General features: G+C 46.1%; 1 protein-coding gene across 7 annotated transcripts in view; it reads left to right on the top strand.

Annotated features, from left to right (window-relative positions):
• Adck1 (aarF domain containing kinase 1) overlaps window positions 1-26,553 on the top strand; it is a 99,133-nt gene that overhangs the window by 12,277 nt on the left and 60,303 nt on the right. The window lies entirely within an intron of this gene.

The following is a 26,553-nucleotide window of genomic DNA, read 5'->3' as shown; positions in this document are numbered from 1 at the left end:
GGTCTTTCGGGGTTCCTGACTCATGAAAGAGTCTGTGAGACATTCTGCAGGACACAGCAGATAGTGACTGAACTGTCTTTGGAATTTCCTGCTTCATGAAAATGTGTCTGCTGGATACTATGGGCCTGTAGGCCGAAGATGGATGCCCCAACGGTACAAAAGAACTTTGGGTGACTGTCCAGGCAGTGAGATGTCTCTGTCATTTCTAAAGTTTGAAGTTTCTTATTTCTTGTTTACTTAGGTAATATTATATCCTTCTGGAGTCTTTGATGGAGTTAAAGAATGGTTAGTTATAGTTATAGTTTTCCTTACTTATGATAAAAGATAAAATAGATATAAATATTGTAACTGTAATTCTTGCTTGATAACTGTTTTGCTATATGTAATCTTACTATGTTAAAGTGAAAGCCTTTCTTTTTTGTTTAAACAGAAAAAGGGGAAATGATGGAGGTGGTTCTTGTATTTTATCTGTTGCTTTCATTGGTTAACTAATAAAGAAAACTGCCTTAGCCCATTTGATAGGCCAAACCTTAGGTGGGTGGAGTAAACAGAAAAGAATGCTGGGAGAAAGAAGCTGAGTGAGGAGTCGCCATGATTCTCCCACTCCAGACAGACGCAGGTTAAGATCTTTCCTGGTAAGCCAGCTCGTGGTACTACACAGAATATTAGAAATGGGTTAGATCAATATGTAAGAGCTAGCCAATAAGAGGCTGGAACTAATGGGCCAGGCAGTGATTAAAAGAATACAGTTTCCGTGTAATTATTTCGGGGCATAAGCTAGCCATGCAGGCGGCCAGGTGCCGGAGACTCAGCCCTACCGCACATATCACAACACTGAAGGTCATTGGTGCTTTTGTAGGAGTGGATCTGTGGACCTTACACACCTCCTCAGTCAGAATGTAGTAACTGATGCAGATGTATTAGCAGTACCAGGGAGATGAGGGATCAAACATGAGGTCAAACAGAGAGGTTGACAATAGACCCTTGCGTCTTTGCTCAGGTGGTCCCTGCAGCTGTATTGCCCTGAGAAAACACTTCTGGGCTCAGTGTGGACACCTCTCCTCTCTGCTGCTCTCCTTCCAGGCGTCCTTTGTGGATGGGACAGTTAATGAAAACTTGAATTTAAACTTTTCATTATGCATATTTTAACTGTCCACAAAAGTAACAGAGAACAGAGTAGAGAATAATCACCCCAACCCCTCCCGTGGGATTGTCCCGCCTGAGGAATGTGTGATTTGTGTTTCTCTCTTTTGTTTACTCACTCGGAAGTGTTTAAATGAAACCTCAGGTGCCATATTGTTTCATGTATAAATTCTTCAGCATGTGTCTCTAATAGAAAAAGACCTTTGAAAAACCACAGCCATAATACTGTGCTCACAGGTGACCAGATGAGCAATTGCACAGCAACTGCTGGTTTGTGTCCAGATTGCCTTTCTCCCGGAAATGGCTTTTTAAAGTATTTATTTATTTATTTATTTATTTATTTATTTATTTATTTATTCATGAGTATGTGTGAGCTGTGCGTGTGTATACATTGGATGTTGTGTTCTACCACTTTCTGCGTAATTTCCTTAAGTTGAACCTGGAATGGGGCTGGTGGTCAGCCAGTCCCAGTGATCCTTCTGTCTCTACCTTCACAGTGTTGGGGTTATAGGTGTATGACCCCACTTTTGCCTTCTTACCCAGAATCTGGGAATTTGAACCAGGTTCTCATGCTGGCACTTTTACCCACTGAGCCATCTCCCAGCCCTGAGATGTCTATTTATAATAAGTTTGTTCCAACCTTGATCCAAACATGGTATGTATGTATGTATGTATGTATGTATGTGCATGTGTGTGTGTATTGCATTTTGTTGACGTTTCTTGAGTCTTTTAGAATCTATCATTTCTTCTCCCTTTCTTTATTTTATTTTTTTATTTAGTCATTCACTTGTTGGAGAGCCAGATCATTTATCCTGTAGAATTTCCACACTCAGGATTTGGCTGATTGCACTCTCAAAGTGCTATTTAATGGGAAATGCATTCAAATGACTTGCAATTCAAAGTATACAATATTTGAAATGGAGAAAATGACCCTTGTTCCTCAGGTATCCAGTTCCCCTGCCTGGAGGCGATCATCATTTCTTGTGTATCTTTCCAGAGCTATCTTCCTGTAATTTAGTCACTGTGTCTTTATTTCTGCCATAGATGATGGTTAGTTACACATCTTCTCACAAGCTGCTGCTTCTCTTACACTGGAGATCGGGGCTCTCAATTTGCATATTTAATCGTCAGCAGTAATGCCTAGGAGTCTGGAGAGATAGCTCAGTGGTTAAGAGCACTGGCTACTTTTCCAGAGGACCCAGGTTCAATTCCCAGCACCCACATGGCAGCTCACACCTGTCTGTAACTCCAAGATCTGACACCCTCACACAGACATACATGTAGGCAAACCACCAATGCATGCAAAATTAAATTAAATAAATTATTAAAAAATAATGCATAGGATGGAGTGTGTTTAATGTCTGTTTCAGTGTCAGACTATGCTCTTGCCTTTGTAGAGGCCACAGAAAGAGACTAAGGTTTTCATTTAGAAGTCCTGTGGTTGTGCCTTGGCTTTGGGAATGTCCTCTAGGCTCGTGGAGCGGCTGTTTTCCTTGTCCGTAAACTAGAGGTGGTTGTTGTACTTTGAGGATAATGTAGTCATCGTTGGAGTCATTGAAAGACAGGGTAGATGCACTGGTAAGTCAGAGGTCTCCTCGAAGGAGGGCTTCATGAGGAGAGACCTGGTGTATGATGTGAGTCCCAGGTCTGGGCCACAGCTGGTTCTGAATAAAGGCTTGAACAAACAAATGAATGGCATAAGGGCTCACTGTAATATCTCAAGGCTATTGTCTTTGAGGTGTCGTTCCCCTCTGCTTTCCCCAATGTCCTTTCTCCATCTATTCTGTGCTATGGTCCTTGGAATCCTCCAGAGTGACATTCTTCAGAGATTTCTAGTCCAGGACTGGGGTAAGGTTTGTCTTGGGGAAGCTGAAGAACAGGCGGGCTGTGAAGAGACTTGCTCTTCAGTAAGTCAGTCATCTGCAAGGCAGTGATACCGCCGCTCCCCCAGAAGCTGACGGCTCTGGGGATCTGGTGAGGAGAGTACAGCCAGGCTTTTGATGAGAGGGCAGCACGTGGTGGCTGGATGTACCAGATAGCGGAGTGTCGGCTGGTGCCTGGGAGTTGTTCCTGGTGGATCCAGCAGAAACAGAAAGGCAGGGATAGATGCTGCAGGAGTGTTCTCGTCATCGTGACTGATAAAGAAGTGAGCGAGGAAAAGCATCATTATCTCACTTGTCAAGCCGGCGTCTCCGGTCTCCAGAGTGTGTTAGAGCCAAGGGACTAGGATAGCAGTCAGTGACTTGAAGCACTTTCAAGGTTGGCACTGGAAGGCTGGCTTTGTGTTCCGACTGCATCACGAAGGGGAAGGAGAGAAAGCACATGACGCTTTGTAGGTAGCTGAAGGGGTAAGGATGGGCTCCGGAGAACTGGATTCCTGGTGCCCGGAGGTTTGCGTGAATGGGCACATTCACCATCCAGAAGGAAGTCACTCCTAGTGTAGATGTCTCGTCAAGAGGCTGGAGGTGACAGGACAGGATGGAGCTGATTCTGAATGAAGGATTGGGTTATAGTGTGTATCCTCTTCATGGGGAACAACTTCTGGACTTTCCTTTGGTGATCTACCATATTGTATTTTCTCTCTCTTTCTCTCTCTCTCTCTCTCTTTCTCTCTCTCTCTCTCTCTCTCATACACACACACACACACACACACACACACACACAGAGTTGTATGAGTTTTAGGTTCCCACAAGCAGTTGGGGTCATTTCTGCTGGTTCTAGATACTGATTTAGGAATGATCTCTAGTGTCAGTTCTGACCAGTGAACATTAGGTCCAAGATATTTTTTTTGAACTTCAACTTTCTCTTTCTGCTGTGCTAACAGAGAGCGTAGGCTATTGGCTAGTTTCTGCTGGCAGCCACCTTGCCACTGTGGAGAGAAAGCCCATTTGTGGGTGAAGCTGGTATTAAAGAATTGGGTGATCTGAGTTCCTGTATCTAGTCAGTCCTGAAGCCAGTCTTTCACTGGACTTCTCGGTTAGTTATGTCTTCCAGTAAATTCTTTTTTGTTGTTTAAGGTGATTGGCACTGAGTGTTAATTGAAACCAATGAGTCTTGGTAATACTGGGAGCTCTCGGAGAAGAATGTCTGGGTTTGAAGCATGATTGGCATTTTGATAGGTCACAGAAAGATCAATAATTCAAGGAAAATAATGCCAAGGAGTGATTTGTATGGTGTAGGGTTGAAGTGGAGCCGCTGTGAGCCAGGAGCCATCTCATCTGGTCCTAGTCCTTGCCAAGCGCCTCTCTTTCCCTCCCATAAGGATGTGGCAGTGGCCCCAGCTATTGAATGGACAGAGAGGAGAAACTTGGTATATGTAAGCATGTGAATTATTTTTCTTTGTAGGTGAGATTTCAAAACACGGGGTTACAGGGTTATTCCCTGGCCTGCTTCTTACTTTTCCTGATTTCTTCACCCTGTCTTCATTACACACTGGGATTCTACATGAGAAAGGAAGGGCCCTTCTTTCTTCCAGCCCCAAAGATTCCAGTTTGGCTCCTTCCTTTTTCTTCTGTGTCACCTTTGTCTTTGACAAAAAGAAGCCAACCTTTTACCCCCTTAGTAAATTGCCTTTTAAAATATTTTTATATTTTTGTATTTTATTTATTTTTATATGCTCTGGTGTTTTGCCTGCATGTATGTCCATGTAAGGGTGTCAGGTCCCTGGAACTGGAATTATAGACAGTTGTGAACTGCCATGTGGGTACTGGGAATTGAACCTGGGTCCTCTGGAAGAGCAGCCAATGCTCTTAGCTGATGAGCCATCTCTCCTGCCCCAGTATATTGCCTTTTTTGTATAATTCTAGATGGCCTAAGACAGATGAGATCAGGTGCATTCAGGGTGGTATGACCGTAGACAGATGTCCTAGGGCAGGTAAGACACCTAAGGCCTACGAGAACAGAGTAGCCTTGGGTGGGTAAGGTTGTGTCTCTTAAGGCAGCATTGAAGCTGAGAGTGGAAAGGTAAAATGAGACATACATTCTCAGGGACAAAGCAATTCTGGCTAAGGCTAAGGCTAAGATTGGGGGTGGGCATCCATAGGAAGCAGAGGATAATTCAGTATGTTTTGGTTACCTTGTGTTGTAGTGGGCAAATACCCAACAGAAATGTCTTCCAGAAGGGAAGACTAATTTTGGCTCACAAGTTCAAAGACATCTCAGTCCATCGTGGTGGGCATACAAGGCCCACCATGTGTGAGCACAAAGCAACTGTTCACAGCTAACCAGGTAGGAAGCAGAGTACTCCAGTCAGAATTGGAAGCGGTGTAACTTCACAGGCCTGCTCTTGGCTGTCTTCTGTCAGCCAAGCCCTGTCTCCTAAAATAGCCTACAAAATAGCAACACAAGGTGGGAATCCAGGGTTTAAAACATCAACCTTTGGGGTACATAGCAGACTCAAACACGGAGACTAGGATGCACTGGAAAGCAGAATTAGAGCCAAGTCACAGTGGGACTTGATGCCAGGTTTCTTATCATTGAGTAGAAAGTCATAGAGTATTCTTAAGTACAGTTTTATTAAGTCTTCAGTGAAATTAGAACGCTTAAAGTCATTAGTTACTGAATATTTTCTTCAGCTTTTATTCTGTCGACAGACACACACACCACAGAAAGAGACAGCCAGACAAACGGACACATACACACACACATACACACACACACACACAGGGGTAAAAACAGAGAGACAGAGACAGACAGACAGACAGACACACACACACGTTGACCGCTCTTAGATCTGTCACCATTCTCCATTTTCCAGATTTCTTTTTAACAACAAATACAGGAGAATTCCAAGGGCTGGTTGATTCTTCAGGATGGTGAGCATCTAGTTGCTCCTGTACCAGCTGTTCTAAAGCCTGCAGTTTGTCTTCTGTTAAAGGCCATTGTTTAACCCATATGGGTTTCTCAGTTAATCATTTAAAAAGCAAGGCCGTTAGTACCTCTGAAGGCTTGCTGGTTGCCTTGTGTTCTTGTACAGCCTGAATGGCTGGTGACCTTTGTCTATAGTATCTTATAATATCCTTCCCAGAAACATGAGTTTTTGGAATTGCAGGAATGTTCACCTGAATATTTCATTGCCGCAATAGGTCACGGTCCCATAAATTCACTGCAGTATTAGCTATATGTGGCCTCAGTTTTCCCTTCTGTCCTTTCGGCCCTATGCATTCAGCCCACCTCATGCTTTTTTTTTTTCTTCTTGAGATAGGGTTTCAATCCTAGGAATTGAATATCTGCCTTTTGAAGAGGCCAATCTGGATTTCAATATTCTCGAGTAATGATAGTCTGCATCTGTGTCTAGTAATCCCTCAATTACAACGTCATTTATATGCACTCTTAGCTTTGGTCTTTGATCATTTATAGAAGTCTGCCAAAATATACATTTGCTATTTCCTGCTGGAGTTTTTGACTCATCCTCCAGGTCTATTCCATCATCCAGAACAGCATTTTTCTTTCTTTCTTTTTTTTTGACAGTAGGCACTGGATTGTTTTATTTTCCTGGTGAGACATGTTTTCCATAGTGTCTGTGAATGACTGGGCCTTGACTGATGTTTCTGTCTCACCAGGTCCCACATCCATTTAGTCCCAAATAAACACACATAGGCCTACATTAATTATAAACTGATTGGTCTATAAGCTCAGGCTTCTTATTAACTCTTGTAACTTATATTAGCCCATAATTTTTGTCTGTGTTAACCACATGGCTTGGTACCTTTGATGAGTGAGGCATTCTTACCTTGCTTGCTCTGTTTCTGTCTTCCTCTGTGTCGACTACAGACTGACTCCTTACTCTTCTCAGAGTTCTCCTGTTCTCGTCGCCCCACCTATACTTCCTGCCTGGCTACTGGCCAATCAGCATTTTATTAAACAAGTACAAGAAACAAATCATTACAGGGTAAAATCATTGTCCCACAGCACACGCAGGCGTGCACACACACATAACACAGAAAGAGACAGAGAGACAGAGACAGAAAGGCAGATAGGCAGATATACACATACAGGGACAAAGACAGATAGACACATACTCAGGGACAGAAGCAGAGAGACAGACACCACACACAGAGGGACAGAGGCACACACACACACACACACACACACACACACACACACACGACAGAGACACAGAGAGAAGGCGGAGAAGAATGTCATAACACAGGAAGGGACCTTGATCTTGATTGCCCTGAACCTACAAAGCCTTTCAACTGACCTCACATTGTGTTACTTGCAGACCACTGGGCCCTGTGTAAGGTGCTTGAGTTCAACAGGATTATTTTCTTCGTTACTGTGGTATTTGGGCTTGAGGAGGTAATGGATAATACGTTCTCTTCCGGCTTGAGAAGCAGAGCCAAGGAGATCCAGGATGCTGTAAGTGTCAGCCATGTTACTGATAAATGCTAGGTTGTAACATGAGGTTTGAGTCAGCTTGCTGAACATCACCCCTAACTGGATAGATTTCCTTATCCAGGCTTCTGGATGGACCAATCATGGGGGTGCCTCTTTGGCAGGTAAGCAGATCTGGAAAGAGAAGAAGAGAGGAAGTACGAATGAGCTGGATTTGCTGTTCCCACCAATCTAATCAATGACTCCTCCTGTCCCAAGCAGGAGAGGGAAGAGAGAGTTTAGCTTCATGTTCCACTGAGACACCCCACCCCCTGTGAAACTAAGAAGAGGGGTTCCCCAGCAGCATGCAGTTGAGATGGAAGGTATATCTAAGTCTGCTATGAGAATCTTTTATGCCCATCACATTCTGAAACTGTTGTAACCGACCTTGGTTGAGTATAGGTTGCTTTAGATTGGAGGTGAGGCATTGAATTTGGTATTGCCAAGATCTGCATTTAGGAGGAAGGGTCTGATGTTATCATTTAGAATCTTGAGGTAGTAGTAGGGTGTTTGGATATAAAAAGGAATTCCCTTTCCGACTAGAGTATAGTAATGGGCTAGGGGACGGTGGTTATCAAAAGGCCTTTATAGGTAACTATTCCATTGAACTTGAGAAGCATCAGCTAGTTGTAGCTTCCAGTGTAAGTTTGGACTGAAAGGCCAAGGCGGTGATGGGACTCTTTTGGCTTCCTCCACCATATCAGGCTTGATAGTGACATTTAGACCACAGCCAAAAAAAAAAAAAAAAAAAAAATTCTCATGTTCTTTCCACCTTACACTGTTGTTTGTTATCTGCTTCCAGTTCGAGGAAAGCACGAGAGCAGGTAGAAAGCAGAAGTCAGGATATCCACGTGGTGGCTCCCATCAGCTCCTGCTGCTGGAGTTATCCCTCCGCCTCGGGGTGGACCTGGGGGGTACACAGGAGGAGGAAAGCGGGCCACAGGCCACAGAGCTTCTTCCCCAGAAGTTTCTTCCCTACCTGCTCAGCCAGACAAGCAGTTAATTAAACAACTATATTCCCCAGTGAGGGGTGAGCGGACCCTCTGAGGAGCAAGTAAATGTCAGCTCTTTGCTTCTGGAAGGAGAATCAACTGTCCAGCTGTTGAACTGCTGCTTGTGTTCAGGACAATTCTCCCTCTAGCCTAGAGGGGATGGCTATTCAGGAAGCTTTCTAAGGATCTTGGTTTGTATAGAGGAACTGTAGCAATGCATGGTTCTTCAGGAATATTCTCGGAGATGTGAGCACCATCCTGCTCAAACCATTCTCCTCCTCCTCCTCCTCCTCCTCCCCCTCCTCCTCCTCCATCTTCCGCTTCCTCTTCTTCCACTTTCCTTTTCCTCCTCTTTTTTTTGGGAGGGGGGCTTTTTGAGACAGGGTTTCTCTGTTTAATAGTCCTGACTGTTCTATAACTAGCTCTGTAGTCCAGGCTGGCCCCAAACTCACAGACATCTGCTGCCTCTGCCTTCTGAGTACTGGGATTAAAGATGTGGGCCACAACACCCAGCCCAAACCATTTTTCTATTTAACTGTTCCTCTAGCTGATTTGAACTAATCTGTTCTATGTTAGGTGCTGCTTGAGGCTCAGAAGCTATGCAGGGAAGGAGACCCAATCTCTCCCGACCAGTCACTCCTACTGTGTGCTGGGGAGGCCAAGCAGGCATGGAAGACAGCTCTGTCTTTATAGCTCTGCCCTGTTGGCTAGAATTACTGCGTCTGACCCCTGTCAGCCGGCTTCCAGCAGAGTAGTGTGGGTGGGTGCATGCTGGAGAAAGCCTAATCTGGAGCATGGGGACTGTGTCCTTGTTCCACAGTTCCTCTGCATGTGTGGTGCCTGTTCACCTGGTGTGGGTCCTTTTCAGTGAATATTTTACGCCCTGTGCCTCTAAGTCCTCCTTTTTCTGCTTCCCGTGGTTATCATGAGCTTTCTCCAGTGAACATTCTACATAGAGAAGGGAAATTGAATTCCTGCTATCTCTGTGATTGACTTTCTCAGTGCCTGTGATAAATTCTGCAGTCTGAGCTGCGTGTAATGTGCTGGGGTGGGGTCACCTGAGGATTGGGTCTCTGGGGATGAGGGAGGCAGTCTGTGATTGAGCTGGCATCTCCTTTCTGGACCACTGTGTCCCCAAGTCTTCCTGAACACCACAAATCAGTGCAGTTCTCTGCAGGGCCCTAAGCCTGAAGCCTTTGTGATCCTGGGATTGGCAGTCTGGGAGACTCAGGAACCCTGCATTCCCTTGAGGGGAGGTATGGTGGGACTGCAGCTTTTTCCTGGAGACTGGGCTCTCCTGTGGTGGTCTCTCTCTGTAGGCCCAAGGACATTCTAATGCCTTCTTACTTGGTCTAGGCTCATTAGTGGCCTATGGACTTTGACCATTAATAATACCCCGTTTTGTCATATCTGCATATAGACCTTGTATTTTAAAACATGTGAAACATTGAACAACTAATATTGGTAAAATTACAGTTTTGAACTCCTTTAAATAAAAATTAGACTTATTCATTTTATTTTATGTGTAAATATTTTGCCTGCATGTGTGTATGTGTGGTCATGTGTATGCCTGGTGCCCACTGAAGTCAGAAGAAGGCATAGGATCCCCTGGAACTGGATTTATGTGTGGTTGTGAATCACCATGTGGGTGCTGTGAGTTGAACCAGGTGCTCTTCGAACGCAACAGTATTCTTAACCAGTGAGCCTTTGTAGGTGGAAGTTTCCTGTCTTGGAGCCATTTGGCCCCAAATACCCAGCAGCTGCTTCCCAAATTACCACACAGAGGCTTAATATTATGAATGGCCAACCAATAGCTCAGGCTTATTAATAACTAGGTCTTACATTTTAAGTTAATCCATATTCCTTATTTATGCTCTGCCATGTGGTGGTACCTTTTCTCAGTGCGGCATGCCCCTCTTGCTCTCTCCAGGTCTGGCCAGAGTCTCCTGACTTTGCCTTTCTCCTTCTCATCATCCTTAGTTTGGTCGCTCTGCCTATACTTCCTGCCTGTCTACTAGCCAGTCAGTGTTTTATTAAACCAATATGAGTGACAAATCTTTACAGTGTACAAGAGGATTATTCCACAGCAAGTCATCACTTTAAAATTGTAAAGTAAATTTAAAGTAAATAAGTCAGTTACCTTTACTTATTTATGTTTGTGTTCATATGTGCACACGAGCATGTATGTATGTGCATGCATGCATGTGTGCATGCATGTGTGTATGTGTGTGTGTCTTGCAGGAGTCAGTTCTCTCCTTTCTCCATATGGGTCCTGGGGACTGTACCCTTCAATCTTGGCAGCAAGTGCCTTTACCTGATGAGCCATCTTGCTGGCCCTCTCTCCTCTTTAATGTACATGCAAATAGCATTCCCTGTACCTACCTACAACTTGCCTATTGAACCCCTTTTCACACTGTCACTGGCATAGGGTCACCTTTTGAGAAACAAGCCTAAACCATCTGTAAGGGATGCTGGACCAGACTTTGGCTGGTAGCCACCCGCCATGGCCATCTTCTCTTCCCTGCTGAATCTGGCCACTCTCTCTCTCTACTCTTCTACACAGACTGCACCTAATTCAAGGCCTTCAGCAGGGCAGGAACTGCAGAAACCCAGCTTCTACCTGCTGTTGCCCATTTTAGATGCATCCCAGTCTGACAAAGATAGGCTCTCTGATGCTGAGAGCAGGTGTTCACATGTATCCGAACAGCAGTTACGAGACAGGTATGATGCTAAGGACTCTGTCATCCGTCCTAACTCCCAGACCATCCAGCTGTGTAGTTTCCATTGTTCCCATTGTAAAGAAGCTTGAGAAGTAAATTTCCTAGTTCGAATACGAAGCGCTGGGTTCCCCAGTGCATCCTCTTACATGTCATTAGACTTTGTTCTTGTTTGTTCCTGCTCGCACTGACCTCTCCTGTGCCCTTCCTCCAGTTGGTCCCTTCTTTCCCAGTCAGTCCCCTTTCAGATGAAGAAACTGTTGCTTGTCTAGGGGTCCACAGCTAATCACTGGGTCACCACTAATTACTTCCCTGTGGTGGCTGTACAGATGACTTAATGAGTGGCTTCATACAACAACAACAATGCATCCTCTGTAGTTTCAGAGGCCTCAAGCCCAAAATCAAAGGACTAGAGGGTTGTGCTGTTACAGGGTCCTAGGGAAGAATCTTTGGCCTCCTCTGGGAGCTCCAAGCAGCCCTGTGGCTGCATCTCTCCAATTTCGGCCTCTATCGTCCCTTCTCTTTCCTGTAGGGACAGTTGTCATTGGTATAGACATGTCTCCTGCCTCTCCCAGGTACTCTGGGCTGATCACATTTGAAAATTCTCAGTAATGTTGGCAAAAGTTCTCTTTCCAAATAAGGTTACAATTTTAAGTTTCAGGGGCTAGGGTGTGTCTATATCTGTGTGTGTGTGTGTTTGTGTGTGTGTGTGTGTGTATGTGCATGTGTTGGGGAGGTAGGCTGCTGTTCAGCACACCCCAGGAGCTCAGATGAGCTGCATGGTATAGTCCTTCCTAAACCTGTGCCCACTACTTCCTGATGGGGCGCGCTCAGCCCTCCTCAAGCCTGCAGCCACACAAGCATGGATTTTCTAGTTGTATCAGAGAGTATGGGCTGCTAAGTCTTAATACTCTGCTGTCTGCCTACCCACCATCCCTTCAGCTCTTGGCCATTTCTTCTGAAGCCTTTTGGTCTGTTCCCCTTGGATTTAAGAATTCTCCCACCTTACCATTAAGGAGTTCAGGAGGTCAGGGGCTGTGAGGACAGCTTCATACCTGAGCAGGCATGATGAATGTGGTGCTCTTGCTTCTGTAACCACACCTCTAACATAGGACTGTGGATGGCGTGATCTCACCAGTGAAGTGTGGAGGGAGGCGCTGCAGCTGCGTAGGTGGTCTGGCTGCAGCTGCGTAGGTGGTCGCCGCAGCTGCGTAGGTGGTCTGGCTGCAGCTGCATAGCTGGTCGCCACAGCTGTGTAGGTGGTCTGGCTGCTTGCTCCAAGCTACAGCAGTCGAGCAGGCTACTCTTCATTCCTGCTCCTTCTCACTATTGTGGCCCCAAGCAGTTATTTTCTACCAAATTAAAATCCACTCAGCACTCTTCCTGTCCCCGAATAAGAACTCTCCTGGCTCTTGCCTGCGACAGCAAGACCTTATAATAGATTCTGCCTCGTAGAACCATGAGACATATGTCCAATTAGCAGAATAATTTTGCTTAAATATACAAATAAACTGTTGACTGACAACAGTGGCACATGTTGGCGGCTAATTTAAGACCAAGAAGTTTGGGAACTGGGGTATTGCCTCTTCCCTCATCTCAACCTCGGCCTTTCTTTAGGGAATGGATCTTCATCCTGATCATCTGTATGATGAAGAGGAGGCATCTCCATGCTATGCTTTGTATTGGGCAGAGTATCCAACCATGAACATTCATAGAACCAATGGAACAGCCACTGCTTAGTGAGCATCTATGGCATGCCTGCCACTCTGTGGGATGCTGGGTAGACAGTGGTCTGTTCTTGAGGGGACAAGAGGCAAGCAACAGCTGGGCATCTCACAAGAGCACCTTGCTCCAAGAGGACAGGGGCTTGTTCTCTCTTGCTTGCTGCTGTGTTGGTACACTTGGCACAGTAGGCTCAGTGTATATTCTTAGATGAGTTCTCAAGGGAACGAGAAAGATATTTTGAGCTCTTGTTGCGTGTCCTAAAGGAGATAAAATGTAGTGAGAGGATAAAGAGCCACTGGGAGCGGAGTTAAGGAGAGCTCTCTGACCTGGCTGTGTCTGAAGAGCTGTCCAGCAGCCAGCAAGGGTAGAGGGGGAGGCTGTCAGAGCTGACTTTGCTGCTCCTGGGGCTCTGTGCAAAAGTGGCCTTGGCTGGGGCTAGGTGTGCCTCTTCCTTCCTTGTGTCTGTGTTACCTTGCCACACTGATGATGGGTTCTCTCAAGAGGTTCCAGTCCCCATACTGGGACATGGTCAAGGTCTGCCCCTGAAAGTGGTGGACGATCCCTGTCATGTGACCTTTGGACATTGCTGTGGTCATTCTAGCGATGGTCGGGGATGGATGCCATAAGGCTCTTGTGTGACTCTAATTCTCCTCATGCCTGTACCAGGATCCCTGCAGGGCTGCCGGGCAATGGCAGAATCCAAGCCACCCTGCAGGGAGCTTCAGGGATTGTAGGGCAGAGGTAGGGAGGCTGGGGTTGGGAAGAGCCAGTGTGCCAGAGCACGGGGAATAGCCTCCAAGAACCCACCCTAAGGCTGGGGACTCCATATGAGCTAGATTTCCCTTAGAAACATCAATTAAGAAATAAAGCATTTCAAGATAGCCGCTGTGTTAGCTTCCTGTGGTTACTGAAACAGATTACTATTGAATGGCGGCTTAAAACAATTCAGACTTGGGATGCTGGAGGTCAGAAGCCCAGAATGATCCTCTGGGACAAAATGAAGGTGGTGTTCCTATGGTGGCTCTGGAGGAGGATCCATCTCTTGGATTTTTGATTTTTCTGATTTCTATTTTGTTTCTTTTCTTCCTTCCTTTCTTTCTCACTGTATAGCCTTGGTTGGCCTTGAGCTCTTTACGTACATCAGGCTGGCCTTGAACTCATGGAGATTGTTCTGCCCCCGCTTCTCTTGTGATTAAAGGTGTGTGCCACCACATCTGACTGTTTTTCTGGTTTTAGAGATGCCGCAGGTTTCTTGGCTTATGGTCTCTCTCCCCACCTTCAGAGCCAGCAGCATCTGGTCAGTTCTCATGCTGCTGCTTCCCTGGTTCTCTTCTGCCTTTGTCTTTCACTTCCAAGCACTGTGGAGATTACCTGGGTGCACCTGAGCAATGCCGCTAATCTCACTATCAAGATCATGGAGTTATTAACAAGCTTCCTTTCTTCTGTAGGACTGTGAACTTCTGTTGGATCTGTTAAGAAAACAAATCTCCCTATGAAAAATTCCAAATGTCATTACATTACATTATATTACATTCCATTCTTACCATGAATGTTGTACCTGGCGCCCCCACCTAAAATACGCTCCTGTAATTCTTTTGCTTGCTTACTGCTGGGGAACTTTAAATTGTAATTCCAGTCTCTGTCTCTAAACCAGGACACTTTGTTAAGGAATCACAGTGTCATAAGTACATGTAATGAGATTAACAAGTGTTAGTGTCGTCTGTATTAGTTGGGATTCTCTAAGGCAGTGGTTCTCCAGCTCTCTAATGCTGCGACCCTTAGTACAGTTCCTCATGTTGTGACCCCCAGCCATAAAATTATTTTCACTGCTACTTCATAACTGTAATTTTGCTACTGTTATCATCACAATGTAAATATTTTGAAGATAGAGGGCCGCGACCCACAGTTGACAACTCCGTTCTAGAGGAACAGAACATCGAGCATGAAGGTGTCTGAAGTGGAATAATTAGATTGGCTGATGTGGACAGGTTGGGTTGTCCAACCGTGGCTGTTTGTTTACTGGAAAGACTGAGAGTGCAGGAGGATGGATGCCTCTGCAGCTTCAGTCTGACACCAAAGATCTGGGAGATCCCTAGGACGGGCCCGCTGATCTTTGGTCCTCGTAGGAAGGCCCAAGGAACTGGGTTCTAACGTTGGCGAAGGATGGCAGCAGCGGTGGCAGCACCAGCCACAGAGTAGAGGGACTTAACCTCAAGAAGCAAAGGCGGGCAGACATTTCCTCAGATCACCTTCTCTCTGGGCGGCTGTGGGACGGTACTGTCCACTCCTGGGGTGTGTCTTCCCCCTCAGATAGTTCTTCTGCAAAAGCATGCCCCTTAGCTGATTCCAGACCCTGTCACGTTGACGATCACATCATCTAATTGCTACCTATGGTCAGTTGCCTAGATTCCCTACCCAATGCCTTCACATGCCCCTGAGCCTGCTGCCCAGCCTCATGCCCTTTCCAAGAGTGAGGCCTTTTTTCCTATAACTTTTGGAAGTGTCTGTCCCCCCAGCAGCTCCCAAATAACCACACAGAGGCTCATATTAACTACAAATGCTCAATCTATAGCTCAGGCTTATCAATAATAACTAGCTTGTACAACTTAAATTAACCCATTTCTATTAATCTATGTATTGTCACGTGACTCGTGGCTTTACCTGTCCTCAGCGTGTCTTGCTCCCTCGGTGTCTCCTGGCGACTCCACCCCCTCTGCCGTTCTTCCTCAGCGTTCCCAGTTTGGCTGTCCCGCCTATACTTCCTGCTTGGCTCCTGGCCAGTTCGTTCTTTATTAACTAGTGAGAATAATACATATTCACAGTGTGCACCAGGTTTAGTTTGGTTTCCTACCGTCAGTCACGAAAGCACAGAGCTGTATAGCTATGAGAAGAGACTGCCATCCCACATCCAGGCCGGAATCCTGAGCAAGCGCAGAGAGAAAAGAGGGGAGGCAGGCAGGCTGGCTGCTGTGTTATTCTGCTCATGGTCTTAGTGTTTGCTATTCTTGTCCATGATCGCCATTCCAGAAATGCCCTCACTTTCCCGGCCACAGAGCGACTGTGAGAACAAATTAATTACGCATCTTCTCACCATGTGTGATTAAGGGGCAGGTGGAGGGAAGGAAGGTTCTCTGTAGCTTTTCTGGCCACGAGGTTCCCTGTCAAGTGGCCAATGGTTACTTTCCAGCTTGAAGAGTGCGAGTCCCCAGCTCCTGTGGGCATCTGTGGAGGCAGGCCTGCTCTTTGGCAGGAGGAGCTGCAGGTTGCCAGTAACAACATCGTTATTCTCTTAAATTTGCAGCTCGTTTGCTGAGTGCTTGCTGTCATGACAGCTCATTTGTGCGAATTCCGGGGATGCTGGGACAACTTTCTTTGCTTCCTGCCTCCTTCAATCATTGTCAGCAGTTTGAATTCCATCACTAGAGACTAATTTCTTCCGTCTAAAACCCTGTTCCCAGTTAAGTACAGGTATTGGGCTGGGGAAATGGCACATGCCATACAGGCATGAGGACCTGAGTTCAAATCCCAGAATTCATGTTCGGAGAAAGCCAGATAGATGCAGTGGCGCATGCCTTTAATCCCAGAACCTGGGAGAGAGAGGCGGGTGGATCTCTGTGTGTTTGAGGCCAGCCTGGTCTACACGCGTGTTCCACGCCTGCTGAATGGAACATGATGAGTTCCTTCTAGTTACTTTACACTGCTGCGATAAAACCCCGTCACCTATAGAAGGAGCTAGGGACATCTTTGATCTGGAAAGTATCTATTTTAACTTCTGTTTCTTCTTTAGAAGTACGGTGGCATGATGCACCCAGATTGTCCAACTCGTGGTCCTCCTACCTGGGCTTAGATGCACTTTATAGTCTAGGCAGGTTTTGAACTTGGGATCCTTTTGCCTCAGCTTCTGAGTGCTGGAAATCCAGGCCTGCATCACCAGGCTTGTCTTCAGTGGCATTCGTTACTAATTGTCACATTGGTTTTGGGCCTGAGTTGATTTTGTGTGGTATTTGTCCCTCTTCTCATGACACACAATATGCCATGCTTTCTTGATCCTCTGCATATGTGTTAATTTTCCTTTAGATGTTAGATACTGTACTTTCTCTTTATGGGTGTTATATATTTCTGCAATGGATGTTGTTGAAATTTGATTTAGGGCATTTCTGAGTTTCTGGGGCATAGTTTTTCTTTTGAGGTCTTGCTTTAATATTTGTTAGTCATGAATGAGGCAATATTTAGGCTATCTCTGACTAGCTACTGAGGCTGGAACTTCTTGGGAATGAACAGTGTCCCACGAATTACGAGACTTTTCTAGTCTGGATGGTAAGACCAGGCCACATGTAAGTCCTGGTACTTAACTCTAATCTCTGGGGTTGTTCTTTCTCTGGACTCAGGCAGTTTTTGCATGTTTGTGTGCTGGTCAGCCTCAAGCTGACTACCAGGGGACTGGCCCTGTGCAGAGGCCCATTTTCCTTTATTACTGTTCTTCTCTCTCCTGTCCCGGAGCTTGTTCTAGACTCAACTCCATCTCCTTAACTCGAGAGTCCTTTTCACAGAGACTCTGCAGTCAAGAGGGGCCACCATGGGGTCCATCTTCTTTCCTGGACACCGTGGGGTCCATCTTCCTTCCTGGACACCGTTGGGTCCATCTTCCTTCCTGGACACCGTTGGGTCCATCTTCCTTCCTGGACACCGTGGGGTCCATCTTCCTTCCTGGACACCGTTGGGTCCATCTTCCTTCCTGGACACCGTTGGGTCCATCTTCCTTCCTGGACACCGTGGGGTCCATCTTCCTTCCTGGACACCGTTGGGTCCATCTTCCTTCCTGGACACCGTTGGGTCCATCTTCCTTCCTGGACACCGTTGGGTCCATCTTCCTTCCTGGACACCGTGGGGTCCATCTTCCTTCCTGGACACCGTTGGGTCCATCTTCCTTCCTGGACACCGTTGGGTCCATCTTCCTTCCTGGACACTGTGGGGTCCATCTTCCTTCCTGGACACCGTGGGGTCCTTCTTCCTTCCTGGACACCGTGGGGTCCTTCTTCCTTCATTGCACAGTGCACCCGGTCTTTCAAAGCACTGTTTTATGTTCTGAATGTGAAGGTAAGGGAAGCCCCTTTTTGGGACATCAAGGTCTATGGCCAGGGAGACTCCCAAGTTTAGAGTTGCCATTCCCTTAGGTGGGGAATCCTGGGGCTAGGGGTGTAGTAGGGGCTGCGGGCCTCTTCCCACAGCCCGGCTCATGGTTGCCTGGCTAGCTTATGCCCCAAAATAACGACACACAAACTCTATTCTTTTAAACACTGCTTGGCCCATTTCTGTTCATGTATGTAGCACCCCAAGGAGCGCTTACCGGGAAGATTCTAGCCTACGTCCATCCTGGGTCAGAGCTTCATCGCATCTGCCGGGGAGAGGGGTGCATGGTGCATGGCGTCTGCTCCAGAGAGCAGAGCTGTCGAGTCTGAGCTCACTTCCTCTTCCTCCCAGCATTCTATTCTGTTTACTCCACCCACCTAAGGGGTAGCCTATCAAATGGGCCAAGGCAGTTTGTTTATTGACAAATGACCTTCCTCCATCATTTCCCTTTTTTCTGTTTAAACAAAAAAAAAAAAAAAAAAAGGAAGGCTTTAACTTTAACATAGCAAAATTACATATAACAAAACAGTTATCAAGTAAAAATTACAATATTTACATCTATTTTATCTTTATCATAACTAAGGAAAACAATAACTATCTATATATTCTTTAACTCCCTCAAAGACTCCAGAAGGATATAATATTACCTAAGCAAACAAGAAATAAGCAACTTTCAAACTCTAGAAATGACAGAGACATCTCACTGCCTGGACAGTCACCCAAAGTTCCTCTGTACCGTTGGGGCATCCATCTTCGGCCTAAAGGCCCATAGTATCCAGAGACGTTTCCATGAAGCAAGAAATTTAAAGGCAGTTCAGTCACTATCTGCTGTGTCCTGCAGAATGTCTCACAGACTCTTTCATGAATCAGGAACCCCGAAAGATCATCTCACCTTTAGGCAAGTTCAGCAGTCCTCTCTCTGCGGGTTCTTTGTGTCCAGTTTATAAAATAGTCCAGGCAAGAGCAGTTTCTTGCCCAAATGGCTATCAAACTCCATAAGGATCCTCTTCGATGCCCATCTCCTTCTTGAAGTAGATTGGTGCTGCCAGGAGCAGAGTGTCTCATTGTCATGAAAAACCCTAAGTTATTAAAACATTTAAAATACCATATTCTCTAGCCTTTGAAAGATATGATGAATGCCTATCTGAAATATATGCATGCACATCTAGAAAATCTAACTAACATGACTACAAACTTGACTGTTATTGATAATTATTCATTAACAACCTATAGACATTACATTTTTAAGTGAACTACACAATCACAATACCTTAATCAATATCAGAAATACATATACATATAATAAAATTGACCTTAAATTAATATCAGTAAACCAAGATTCATATCAATGCAAATTATTCACATCTATATCATCTCCCCCTTTAAATGTAAAAGAACATTTATAAACAATATATGGGAACATGGGCGCAGTTTTTTCTCTCCAAACTGCTTCCTGCTGAATGGGGGCGCTGTTATTCGGGTCTTTTATGGGATAACCTGTCTGCTTGGTTCATCTCAGTTGGCAGTTGAGCGAAGCAATTTTTTTAAGGGTGTTCACAGCAACCCTTCAGGAGGGCGTGGTCTATCATACCATATCGTGATCAAAGAAGCAATCCATAGAGTCTCATTCTCTGTGAAAACAAAAGAAGAATCTCTTTTCCAAAGTATCATATCCTTAGATCCAAATTCTGAAGTCAAGGTATTTTGAAAATATCTATCTTGGATTAGTTCAGCAGCATTTATAAACAAATATCTTTTAGCAGATGTTGCTCTTTCCTCAGCATTCAAACAATTCAAAGAGAGCATAATAGCATACAGTATCAAGATTTTCTGTGTACTTTCCATCTTTGTGCGGCTTTATTTTAACTCTATTTTGTTTATTTTTACTTTTGTTTTATATTTTCTGTATATCTTTGTCCTGGAATAACTCTTTAGACCAGGCTGTCCTTGAACTCTCAGAGATCTGTCTCTCTCTGCCTCCCAGGCATTGGGATTAAAGGCATGTGCTACCACACCTTGAAGTCACAGAGGTCAATCTCCCTCTGTCTCCTAAGTGTTGGGATTAAAGGTGTGTACTACCACACCCAACTGCTTTCTTCCTTATTTTTTTAAGAACTTTTAGCCTGCATATACTTTTAACACACTGTAAACAATTTAGAAATTTTCTTTGTCTTTGAATCTCTCTTTACTGTATATCTCTCTTTTTCTGACCACATGAGTCTTTAATTTACCAAGCAATATCAGTAGGACGAAAGCCGTGGCTTTGACGGCTGGATTCAGCCCATTTCTTAGCTTTCCAGCCTCATGGCTGAGGTACTGGCTGTAGCCATGTTTATCACCACAACTCTGTGGCGTTTCAAGGTCCTTGCCAGCAAACAAGCTGCAATACTATATCCACAGACAACATTCAAGTCCTCTCTCTGTAGTCAGCCCTCCTGCCTCAAACAGTCAGAGTTTGCCCTGGCAGGATGGCCCAGAAAGCCGGCATTTTAAAACAGCACAATTTTTTTTCCTGCTATGGCTGAAAACCGAAAAGCATGCCTTCAGCTTTTCACCAACACCGTTTTACGTGTTTCATGGCAGGACCTCTTAAATGAGCTGGAAGGTTTCACAGCTGAAGCTGAGTCAGGAAGCCTCTCTTAGATGAGAGTACGTGCTTGCATCTAGCAAGCAGAGCAGACCCGAGAAATTGTTGCTACCAAGAAAACATGCTTTACTCTATTCTTTCCCAAGCTTTCTCAAGCTTTCTGTAGATTCACTGCCCCATGTCTGGACGCCATCTGTAGTAGGGGCTGCGGGCCTCTTCCCACAGCCCGGCTCATGGTTGCCTGGCTAGCTTATGCCCCAAAATAACGACACACAAACTCTATTCTTTTAAACACTGCTTGGCCCATTTCTGTTCATGTATGTAGCACCCCAAGGAGCGCTTACCGGGAAGATTCTAGCCTACGTCCATCCTGGGTCAGAGCTTCATCGCATCTGCCGGGGAGAGGGGTGCATGGTGCATGGCGTCTGCTCCAGAGAGCAGAGCTGTCGAGTCTGAGCTCACTTCCTCTTCCTCCCAGCATTCTATTCTGTTTACTCCACCCACCTAAGGGGTAGCCTATCAAATGGGCCAAGGCAGTTTGTTTATTGACAAATGACCTTCCTCCATCATAGGGGGGATCATGTTTTATGGTCATGGTGTGGTGGGAAGGACATGCTGTGCTTGAGACACTGATTGAACACTAGTGTGATGTCAGAGAGGCCATTGGATCGGTCCAGCAGGTGATGCTGGCCTTCGTGCCCGCAGTGCATGGGACAGGAGGAGATTGCCGAGGGAGTAAAACTAGAGGATCATATTAGCTATTGTGGAATTTTCTGTCCTCTTTGCATGCTTTGAAGTCCTAGTTCCTTGCAGGCATTAGAAGGGCTTTTCCTCTCAGTGACTGAGTGTGAGAGAGATAGCGTCTCTCCTGGCGCTGTGACTTTCATAGGCAAACCTACTGATGCAGAATCCTTATTCTCCAGCCATTCCCTTCAGCTCTTACACTCAAGGCCTCGTTCCCTTAGCTCTAAATGTCCAGGACCAGGAACCAGTCAACTAGGCATAGCTTCTGAGCTCCAGAGCCTGTAGTAACGACTCAAACCAGCCAGTCCTAAACTGCTGTCTCACCTGTCTTTCCTGTAGAACCCACAACAAAGACTTCTGTCCATGTTTTCTACCTACCCTGGTAGTTTTCCTTGTCACCCCATGTGGTATGCCATGACTTCTGGGGATTTGTGACTAAAATTCTAAACTTTCCTTCATTATAATTATGGCAGTGCTTATGTATCTTACCATACTTGATTAAAACGCTTCTCGGATTCCCCTACAACAAGTATAGAGATACCTGCTTTGGCAAAGAGCGGCGCATATATGACCTACTTCCCAGCAACCCCATGAGGTAGCTATTGTTTATGGATGTGACAACCGAGTTGTGAGAAGTTGTGTAACTTGCCCATGGTGATGCTGCTGTTCATTGTCTTTGTGCTCATTTTTGTCTTCTTTATGCACATGTTAATGTGCAGTGCAATGAGCTCATTATGACATACGCACAATAGACTTAATCACCTTCAAGATCGATTGGCTCTGTTTGGAATCTATGGCTTTATCTTTCACTGTCCCCCACTCCTTCCCATCTCTTGTGGGGCACTTGTCTCATGATATCCCCAAACTTGATCAGTTCTGATGGGGTCCCTGTGGATTCAGTCTGATGTTGGTACCTTTCTGCTAAGTTTGGGGAGGTAGGGCTCCTTCTCCTGGGCGGAGAAGAGGGGGAGAGAGAGAGAGAGAGAGAGAGAGAGAGAGAGAGAGAGAGAGAGAGAGAGAGAGAGAGAGAATGGTCCTGCTTGGGCCTCTGCTTGGGCCTTTGCTCCATTGGCTCAGATCAGTAATTAATCGGCCCTAGGTTTATCTTATTAGTCATTCATTGTCCCTCCTCTCAAACCACAAACCAAGCTGTCGAATAACAATGCTTTTAGTTAATATGGGCCAGATTAAAACTCATTACAGCAAGGTGATAATGAGGTAATCATAAGGCATGTTATTGAACTGGGAGTGAGAAGGGAGAAGGAGCCCGGGCAGGGAGACCATGCCAGCTGTTCTGTGATAGTTCAGTGGGGATGGGAGGCAAGTGTTGGGGATCTTGGTGAGGAGGTGCTGCGCCCTTACATCCAACTGATGAGTGAAGCCAGGTCCTAGGTAAGGGCATAGCTGTGGTCCAGTGAGCAGATGGGTACCAGACGTCAGAGGTAGAGGCAGGAATTGGGAGGTCTCTGAGAGGACCCTGAAGTCTGTATGTTTAGAATAACACCTGCTTCTATGTGTATTTCTTTCTTCTCCCTCTCTCCCTCCCTCTTTCTTCCTTAGCTCCATCTCTTACTTTTTGTGAGAGGGCCTAGAACTCTCTAGCCACTCTGTGGGCCGTAGACCAGAGCATTTTTATATCACAGGAAGTTGACTGGGCAGTCTTGTCTATCACCTCATCTCTCTTAAACTTCTGTGTGTGTTTGAGCTCAAAGATGTGTGCTTCAAGAGGGTGAAGAGGGCAGGAGATGCTTTGTTCATCAAGCGTATGTGTATGGCTGGAAGATGGTCCCAGAAAGAAGGAATCATTCCATTCCTCCATGGATTCCGTGCCACCAGCAGACTCAGCACCATGGAGTGAGTGAAAGCCAGAAACTTCGTATTGCCAGGAACTTTTCCTGAATGTTAGAATGAGCCTGGCTTCTGATCCAAAAGGACAGTGGATCTGTGGGAGCTGGAGCAGTGCAGGGACCCTGGAGGTCTGCGTGTTACTCTGGTATTCAGCATTTGGGTTTTTCACTATAACAGAATATTTTAAGTTTTTTGTAGGTGGCAATGCTCTTTGTCTCTGAGTGTTGTGTGTGTTTGTGTGCGTTAGAAGCTGAATGAAGGTGACCTCAGGCGCGTGTGTGTGTGTGTGTGTGTGTGTTAGAAGCTGGATGAAGGTGACCTCAGGGCTTCTTTAGTGGAAATGAGGGTGCCATATTGCGGTTGGTGCTAACACAGTTTCATGGATCCCGGTTTTGTGAGTATATGACCTATCTTTGTGACCATTTTTGGTGGCTGGGTGACTTACCCTGAGCTACACAGACTATATTGTAGGCACACATAGCCTCTGTACCCAGGAGCTGATGTGCCAGGTAATAGTCGAGCCAGGGTTGGCTGGTCTCCCTGGGCTTGGGTGAACCATGGATCCCTGTGTTGCTTAGACAGTGTTTGAAGGTGACCATCCCTTTGTGTCAAGATATACATTTGTCACTGTTTCAAGCCACAGATGAGGGACAGTGAACCCTGTTTCCTTTTGGAGGTGCTAGACAGGATGAGGCCAATGCTTTCTAAGGACTCTCAGCCAAAGGGACATGTAGATGGGAATGTAGCTTAAAGAGCACAATGGGCAGGTCTGCCAATGATACACACATGTGCATACACACACATGCACCCAGGGCACCCCATAACGTGCAAGCACACATAGCAACATATGCTGCACACATAGTGGCACACATACACATAGTTGCATGTGCGCGTGTGTGTGCGCACACACACACACACACACACACTGACTTTAATAGTTCCTTTGGTCTGAAAAATCCCTCAATTTTCATCTTAATCATTGCAAATTTAATTCCAGGGTTTAGCCCTGTGTATCACCCAGCTTCTAATCACGTAAGTAATTTGAATGGAGGAAATTGGATGTAAAGAATTATTAAGTAGTGAAAGATGGCTAACTCTTAAAAGAGGTCCAATGAGATTCTAATGGTGATAACGGTAAACACACATAGCAGCTACTTGTGGAGATGCTGGGGCAGAGAACAAGGCTGGCTCTGATGAGGTAGCCGAGTTCTTTCCACCTCTCGGGCAGCCTGCTGACTGGCAGAGCAACTTGTTAGTGGGTATGACAGCAAGCTAAACCATAGGGACAGATGGTTGGGTGCTCAGCACATTATGGAGTGCGGTGGTTGGTTGACAGAAGGAGACCACAAGATGTGGAGGGTACGGGCCATCACTAACTTGTGAGGTTCTGGGTTGAGCCGTGCCTGCTCCAGCTGGCTGCTCATCTCTTCTGGATCCTGGAACCATGAAGGGCAATGTTTGTCCTCTGTTTAGGCCTTAAAGAATCCCCCTGCTGCCCTAACCTGATGCCTAGCTTTGGGATCAGAGAAGAGTGGAGCCATAGCTCAGAGGCAGTGTAGATGGTTCCATTTACAGGGGTTTGATTTACTAAGATCTTTTACCTTTAGGGGCAGGGAGCGTGGCCTAATTGGTAAGGTGCCTGTTGTGTAAGCATGGGGACCTGAGTTTGGATTCCTATCACCTACATAAAAATCGGGTGTCCCGGTGGTATGCATCTATAAGGGCGGCCTTGCGGGAGTCAGGAGGCAGGTGGGGCCCTGGAGCTCACGTGCCAGCCAGAGTAGAGGACTGGACGAGCTCCAGCGTCAGTGGCAGACCTTGTCTCAAAGACTGAAGTGGAGTGTGATTGAAGAAGGTATCTGGTGCTGGCCAGGGACCCCACACGGACTCACACGTTCTGAGTCGTTTGCCCACAATAGCCCACATCATCTCGTCTCAGAACTCCAGCTTAGCCTCGACAGCTATGGCTAACTTAACCTGGCTCCATACATCCTTTCACTGTCTGACACTGAATAGCTTCATCCTGGTTTCAGTTCTTTGTGGTTCTGGGACTGAACCGAGCCCTATGGATGCTAGACAGGCATTCTACCAGATGAGCTGCGTTCTCAGCTCCCCGTTCTTGCACTTCGCAAGAGGATCTCCCAACTCTAACTCCTCTGGGGTCACTCTCCAAATTAGGAGTAATTTCTTACTGTTTCCTGCTAGAGGAAGCAGACTATTGGTGCCCCTTGGGCCCCGTCTGCACCAAGGCTTGAGGACTCCACTGAGGGGGTGGGGTTGTGGGACCATAGCTTTCCCTTAGAATGGGTTGTGATGAGCATCAGAGCCATACAACAGGGTTGGAAGTGGATGGGTCCCTGTGAGCCCAAAGACAGCCTGGAGCTGGGATGGGGATGTTCAGGGCTGCAGGGTTCTTTTTTCTTTTCTTAAATTTTTATTTATTCTGTGTGTCTGAGTGTTTACCCGCATGTGTGGGTGTGACCCATGCGTGTGCTGAATTCTCACAGAGGTCAGAAGGCACGGGATCCCTTGGAACTGGAGTCACAGACGGTTTGTGAGCTCCTATGTGGGTGCTGGGGACCAAACCAAGTCCTCTGCCAGAGCAGCAAGCATTCTCAAGTGCTGAGCCACCCCACCAGCCCCAACCTTCTCTTCGTACTATCAAAAGAGGGGTTCTCAACCTTCCTCATGCAGTCTCTTATGTGGCGAGCCCCAGCCATACAATTATTTTTGTTGTTACTTCATAACTATAATTTGCTACTGTTATGAACCATATTTAAATGTCTGTGTTTTCCGATGGTCTTAGGCGACCCCGTGAAAGGGTTGTTTGATCCCCAGAGGCTGAGAACTACTGTCTAAAGGAACAATGTGCTGTGTGACTCACCTGGCAACTAAATTTACAGGAAGACATTTCTTCCATCCGCGTTAACTCTTCACATGGGTTTATTGCTAATTATATCATTCCTCTTCTTGGCACCTGGGAGTGTAAGTCTGTCTTCAGGGTTCAAACTCCTTTGCTACCTTGTTGGTGGAAGCAGATAACAGGTCCCCATAGCACACGGGGGCTCCTTGTCTCCTAAATTACATGCCAGGCCCATCTTTACTCAGAAGCTGTAGCTCCCAGGCGGGAGAGCTGGCTCAGTAGTTAAGAGCACTGATTGCTCTTCCAGAGGACCTGGGTTCAATTTCCAGCACCCAACTATCTGTAACTCCAGGATCTGACACCTAATAAGGTAGGACCCTCTAATCTCAAGACCCTTAGCTGGGCTGGGCTGATGACTCAGGAGGACCA

The sequence above is a fragment of the Chionomys nivalis genome, chromosome 10 (assembly GCF_950005125.1).
Source record: "Chionomys nivalis chromosome 10, mChiNiv1.1, whole genome shotgun sequence".
NCBI classification, from domain to species: Eukaryota; Metazoa; Chordata; class Mammalia; order Rodentia; family Cricetidae; genus Chionomys; species Chionomys nivalis.
This window is presented reverse-complemented; position numbering and strand designations above follow the sequence as displayed.